General features: G+C 39.9%; 1 pseudogene across 1 annotated transcript; it reads right to left on the reverse strand.

The window, feature by feature from the left end:
• Positions 1–1712: 1712 nt before the first annotated feature.
• Positions 1713–2283, reverse strand: LOC308526782 (obg-like ATPase 1; annotated as a pseudogene). The gene has a single exon. The product of its transcript is annotated as an obg-like ATPase 1 (transcript).
• Between the last annotated feature and the right edge of the window lie 4710 nt (positions 2284–6993).

The following is a 6993-nucleotide window of genomic DNA, read 5'->3' on the forward strand; positions in this document are numbered from 1 at the left end:
TGATATTTGTATATCATATGCATGCATGGCAAAACTAATAAATAATGAAGTAATTCCTAAGTTTACTAATAATTTACTGATTTATTTTTAAAATTACGTGTTCCCAGTTGCAGTCCATTGCGTGTAGTGCCTGCATGACCATGGGCCCTGAGGCTGCTAAGGCTACATGGCTATGGAGGCACACGGGCGAATGCAGGTCACAGAGCAAGTGAGAAACAGGAGCTCAAGAGCAAGCAAGCAAGAGAGAATTCTTAGTCTGGGGTTTATAACTGAGAATTTAACCAATTAGCACTCAGGATTTGGCTTGCTCACAGTAGTACCACCCTATAGACTGACAAGCAAGCACCTCCCTTAGGTCATCCTGACTTCACTGCTCATGCACCATCTTCCCTTTGGTTTGACCCCCTCCCCCCAGTGATCTTCAGGGAAATGTCCAGTGGTTCCCCGGGGAGTGTGAAGCTTGTAGCTTCCTGGTGAAGCTGCCCAGATGACCATGCTTACAATGTCTGGCCTCCCCTTTGCTCTCTCACTATTATTAATGTTAACTAGCTGGTTATGATGGTAACAATCATAATATTTTCATTTAATTATTCGAATACATTGATAATAGCTGCTTTGTTTACTATATCTAATGTCTAGAACCTTTCTAGGGTTGCTAACTTTTCCTAAGTGTGGGTCGAATTTTCCTGTGTCTTTGCCAGTCTAATAATTTTTGGTTGAATATATAAGCTCTTCAGATAATACTTTACAGTGAATCTGGATTCTCTTTGTTTTTGAGGAATTTTTAAAAATTATAATATGCTTAGAATCAAACTGCAGAATCGGGCTCTCCCACGGTATGCAGCAGCTAATATCTCTGCTCAATTATTTCAACTTTACATACTACTGTCTTTTTTTTTTTTTAATATCCTGGCTCCATAGAGTATCAAGGACTTGAGCAATTCATACTCACGATTTGGGGGCTTGCTCTTTTTGTTGTTCCCTTGCTCCTGGGGTGTCCCCCTAAATTACGAATTGCTCTGCCATCTCCAACATCTGTTCTTCAAAACCTCAGACCTGAAAGGTTTCTACTTTCTGCTTCGTAAGCTGTGTACAGATTGGAGAACACATGGTCAGAGGTGCAGTAGTCTTACATTTCACTAGCAACAGTTCTGTCTTTCCATGGTAGCTTCACTCTGCTTCTGTCTACTTTTCACCAGATTCCCTAGAACTCCCCCATGGACACATAATTTAGTGGTCATCTTTTCACTGCATTTTTCCTAAAATCAGTTTCCTACTCATTTACATAGAAACTTTTCTATCATTTTAGTTAAAATAAAAAACATATACTTTCTAAAAGGTAGCTTTTATGCTGCATTTTATCACTTTCACTTGTCCTACTTTTTTTCTTACTTAGTTATATTTGAGAGTCTTTATCCAAATGGAGTCCATAGTATCTATCTCATAATTCCACTGAAAATATAGTTGGTGAATTTACTTTTGATTTTTGGTTTGTTTTCAAGTGGAGAAGGGGGAAAGTGTTAGCATATTACAGACACATTTGTACAGGACATCCTAATATGCTTTAAATACCTTCCTTTTTCCTACCTTGAAAGATCATGAAATATTTTTTTTCCTTTAGAATTTCAAGCCATGGTTATCTTTCATCTGAAGTTTTGGAGGTGAGAGTTCTCCATTTAAAGCACAATTTTCTAAAAACAAACAAAACCTGTTTAAAAATGGGCTAAGGATTTGACTTTGCACATTATGTCACATTCAGGCTTTAGTTTTTTATCTCCTCCCCTCATAGCCACTTTTTCTAGTTTATCTATGATGGGCCCAACCATCTCCTCATCTTTAAGCTGAAGCTCTTGGTGCATTATTTCTATATCTCGAATAAGTTTTGCACTTCCTTCAACAGGCCTGATATCATCATCTTCAAAAGCACGTGTTACTTGAAAGATGCCATCACAGGAACTAATATGAGATAAGAAGGCATTTCCCAGATCTTGTCCATTGTGAGTTCCTTCTACATGACCAGCACTACCCACTGCATTTAGAAAGGCAGGATTTTGATGCTGGCTTGTGGTCCTGGCAAAGAAAATCAAGCCTTTCATCTGGCACAGGTACTCTGCTCTCATCAGGATCAACAGAGCAGGAAAGGAAGTTTTCTGCTGAAGCCTGACTATTGGTTAGGACATTGAAGAAGGTAGATTTCCCAACAATACCAATTTTCAAGGAGGTTCCAAATCTTCCAAAAATTGGGGGTAGTTTAATTGCATCATCTCCCATTTTGGGGGGCATCCTGCTGCAGGCGGGCAATGACATGGGATCTCAGAGGCAGCAGCAGAGGGGGTCCTACCAGCAGCGGGAGGCAAGGAGGAAGAAGGAGAGAGTGCGATTTTAATTTGTTGATTACAAATAAATTTAAGTGAGTTGGTGAATTTGCAAATGTAGAATCTGCAAATAACGAAGATTGAATGTGTATCTATCTATACACATATTACTACCACTACTAAACTCATATGTTTATGTCTCTGTGGATGTCTGCCCATTCATCCATCTTGAAAACCATGAATTCACACCAATATTTTACATCCCAATTTAACACCTTGGGTTGCTTCTAGTTTTTCCCTGTTTGGGCCACTGTGTCCCCCACCCTTACCCCCTAGTCTTTTCACTGGCACGGGCCTTACACTTTTCCCACATAATGATTTTAAGGCTGAATTTTTCTGGAAAGGAAGGTTGGGGCAAGAAGAGGGAGGGGTATGATTACATATTATGATCACATTTATATTTTTACTAGAGGTCCGATGCATGAAATTCCTACCAGAGTAGGCCTTCCTTCCCCTGGCTGCCGGCACCAGCTTCCCTCTGGCACCCGGGACCTGGGCTTCCCTGGCAGCTCTGGCTTTGTCCGGAAGGTAGTCTGGTCTAATTAGCATATTACACTTATATTATTATAGATTCCAATTGCAAAATTTTGAAAGCTTTAAAAACTAAAAAAAGAATTGGCTAAGGGTTAATATATTTAAAAATTTTGAATAGTGTGTAAGTGGAGGTCAATTATATTTTTCTCTGTATTTATATAAAACTTCTCTAATTAAAAAATGGTGACAGGATGGTTATGCTGCCTTGTGAGACTGCAGTTTCTCTAATTGAAAATGCTTAATAGGAGCTTGGTTAATTAATGATCAAAATATTTAAAAATCAGCTTCAGTATAAAGAAAATCTTGATCTATATGACATCTAAAGTCCTTTTCAACTTCAGAATTTTGTTTCCTATAAAAAAGTCATTCTAAAATTAAAAGTAGCTCTGATTTCAGAATAGATGGCTCAAATCAATGTTTTCAGGTTTCTGTGCTGATTTTAAAAGTTTATTGTGAAACGCTGATTTTCCTTGAGCATGTGAACTGCAGATAGTGTCATTTGAATAAGAGCAAATTTAGAAAATGTTACAGAATCCAGTGAACATCTTCCTTTCAGATAGTGTGACACTGAACAACAAATTTCAGGCCTTTCTTGATATTTGGTATCACAAGTGCTGCTTTGCCACCTGGTGGTTCCTCATGATATTTTCTTTAGAAAAAAGAACTTTAGTAATATATAAAATATGCACTATTTATATCATAAGAAATTTACTACATTAATATTTAGTATTAAATGATTCTGGGAATCATTCAGTTTATAGTTTTGTATTGTATCTTTGTAAGCATATAATATCCTATATAATAAAAGGGTAATATGCAAATTGACCGAAAGGTAGAACGACCGGTCATTATGATGCACACTGACCACTGGGGGATAAAAGCTCAACACAGGATCTGCCTCCTGGTGGTCAGTACACTCCCACAGGGCGAGCGCTGCTCAGCCAGAAGCCGGGCTGCCAGCTGGTGAGTGCAGTGGTGGTGGTGGGAGCCTCTCCCACCTCCGTGGCAGTGGCAGTGCTAAAAATGTCCGACTGACAGCTTAGGCCCACTTCCCCAAGGGCTCCCAGGCTGAGGGGACCCACCCCCCCATGCATGAATGTCGTGCACCAGGCCTCTAGTATCAAATATTTTCAAGCAAAACCAAACTGATGCAAATTAAAATTATTAGCTCTAATGTTCCTTTGAAAAAATGCCCCTTGCTAGCTATTCTTATTTGAAGGATTAAAATAACCAAAACTCTTATATCATTAAAAAAATCACCTTTTTAAAGTGATAAAATCAAATCTCCTAGAGATATAAAGTGAACATGTGCTAACTTTGTTAAACCTGTCAATGTGAAAAAAAACATCCAAACCTGTAGAGAATTTTTATGAGTTTGTTTGAGCCAAATTGATGATAATTGCCAGGAAGCAAAATCTCAGCAGATTGAGAAAATGCTCTAGAGAATGGCAGTTTTGCACCTTATCTTATAATCAAAGGGGAAGACATAAGGGGGTTACATGAAATCAATTAGTGATAGATTAGGGAGGCAGAAGAAAGCAAATTGGGGAAATCTCTGGGATTGAATAAAAAGTAAAACAGACAGAAACATGCTTCATTTACATTGGTAGGTATAGAATAGTTAACAATTAACATTTATAGCACATAGAGATGCTATGTGGGAAAACAAGATAACAAAGAGAGGTTCTGTGGCCTCCTGTTCTGGTGGGAGAGTGTGCCCCGAGGGGTGTGGAAAAAAGAGGATTGCTCAGACATTTCAAAGGTATGTTACTTTAGGTGCAAAAAGACAATAGACAGGCTCAATTAAGGTAAAGATTGACTTTTGTCAAGGAAGGTACTGGCCTAGGACATGTTTACCTGTGATGACTGGCTTTTAGTTAGGAAGTTTTAAGTTCAGACCACCCTGTGTGGTTACTTGGGAGTCCGAGTTTATAAGGCTCACCATGCAGGCCTCCCCTCAGCTTGTGGCCCCTTTTTTATCTACAAACCTAATGAAACTAGTGAGGTATAGCAACCAGTTAAAAGGAGAAGTGGAAAAACAGACACATTTATAATTAAATGATTGTGCAAATGGAAGCAAAACTAGTTTTTTCTATAATGGAGGAGGGAAATCAATAAAACCTCTTCCAGACAGAATTTGCATGTCTGCAGACAGTCATTTGCATTGCTAATGATTCAGTAAGCAGTTAGACAGACAAGAGCAGAGCAGGAACTATAGGTCAGATACCAAAGTTCACCCGCCTTGGTGGGAAGCCCTGGGTACCTAACAATGGACAATTGTAAGGTGTAACCTCACCACCAGGTGAACTTCCCTCCTTTAGCATATAGCTGGCCATAAAGTTTAACCCCATGACCTTTCATGTTGCTGGTCATGTGCTCCAGACACTCCCCTGCCCTTTCCTCCCCTGGTATATCACTAGTCATGCAGAAGAGCTCCCTACACGAGGAACAAGGGGGCCAAAGAAAAGGCTCATAAAGCTCCCACACATGACCACTCCCTTAAGCATTAAGTCCCAGGACAACAAGGCTCTGGCCCACATCAAATAATGTTAGAAGAAAAGCCAAGCCTCAGGTCTGCTGACCACAGAGAAAGAGTTTTCATCCAACTAGAGGTCACATCTAGGCCTCACAAAGTTGTGTTTCAGCTCCAGGCCCAGAAAAGCAGCAAAGTCAGGTGGGGTGATGCCATGGCTGACATCAGACCAGCTGTGATAGCTAATGATCCCCTGCCTTGGTGCCAACCGATCAGTGGAGACCACAGCTCTGAGGAGACACAGGTGGAAAGCTGATGACTATTCTATTGAGATCCTCTCCTGAGACCTCCTGAAGGACCCAGTGAGCACACGAATGCAAATGCGGTCTCTCTCTCATGCTCGTGCTTTAGCCCCTTTCCTTCCACCAGGCACATTCTCTTTGCCTTTATTTCTCCTAAGCCAGTGGCTCTCAACCTTGGCTGCACATTAGAATCACCTGGGAATCTTTTTAAAATCCTGATTCCTGGGCCCCATCCTCCGGAAATTCTGTTTCTTAGTTATGGGGTGAGGCCACAACATTAGTAACAAAGAAACAGAATTTCCGGAGGATGAGGCCCAGAAATCAGGATTTTAAAAAGATTCCCAGGTGATTCTAATGTGCAGCCAAGGTTGAGAACCACTGTCCTGAGCTCCAAGGGTCCTTTCATCTCTGTAACTTGTTTCCTGAGTCCACACAGCTCAGCCGGCTCCTTCTTCTACAGCTCACTTCTTCTGTCTCTGATTTTAAATCAACTTTCATTTGTATTTGAGTAGTGGCTCTGAATTCTTTCTTAGCCAGAGCTCAAGGACTGAGGTCTAACAACTAGTGCTGTTTTGCCATTAACACTTTCAGCTATCTACAATTTACAGAGTTGTAAAATAGCTTTGATAGAATCAAATCAGATAATACGCAGTCTAGACAGCTATAGACATGTATTCCACCAGAAAACAAATTTTTCCTTATACACTATTCAAGTTCTCTCTCTGCTTTGCAGATTTCCCCATATATGAGACTATTGCAATTTATATTATTTTTGTACATATAGTTTCATGATTTGAAATTAGAATCAGCAACTGGGCACATATAAGAAGTAATTCCCATTTCCTGTTTCCATTGCTTGGCTGGCAGGAAGTCTATTACCAATTGTCTCCTCCCCTAATACCTGAAGAGTTTTAATGAGCACCCTGGTGTTTCTGATTCGGGCTGAGAATCACTAGTCTAGAGCAGCAACTTTCCACCCTGGCTGCACATTAAAACCTCCTCCAGAACTTAAATCAGAATTTTAAAGAGTGGGATTAAAGAAGAAATACTTTTAAAGCTTTCAGAGGTCATTCTAGTACATAGCCAGAGTTGGAAACTATGGACTCTAGAAGAGGGTTCTGAAATCTTGGTGACACACTAGATACAGTGATGGCGAACCTTTTGAGCTCGGCGTGTCAGCATTTTGAAAAACCCTCACTTAACTCTGGTGCCGTGTCACATATAGAAATTTTTTGATATTTGCAACCATAGTAAAACAAAGACTTATACTTTTGATATTTATTTTATATATTTAAATGCCACTTAACAA

The sequence above is a fragment of the Myotis nattereri genome, assembly GCF_964212035.1.
Source record: "Myotis nattereri genome assembly, chromosome: 11".
NCBI lineage: Eukaryota > Metazoa > Chordata > Mammalia > Chiroptera > Vespertilionidae > Myotis > Myotis nattereri.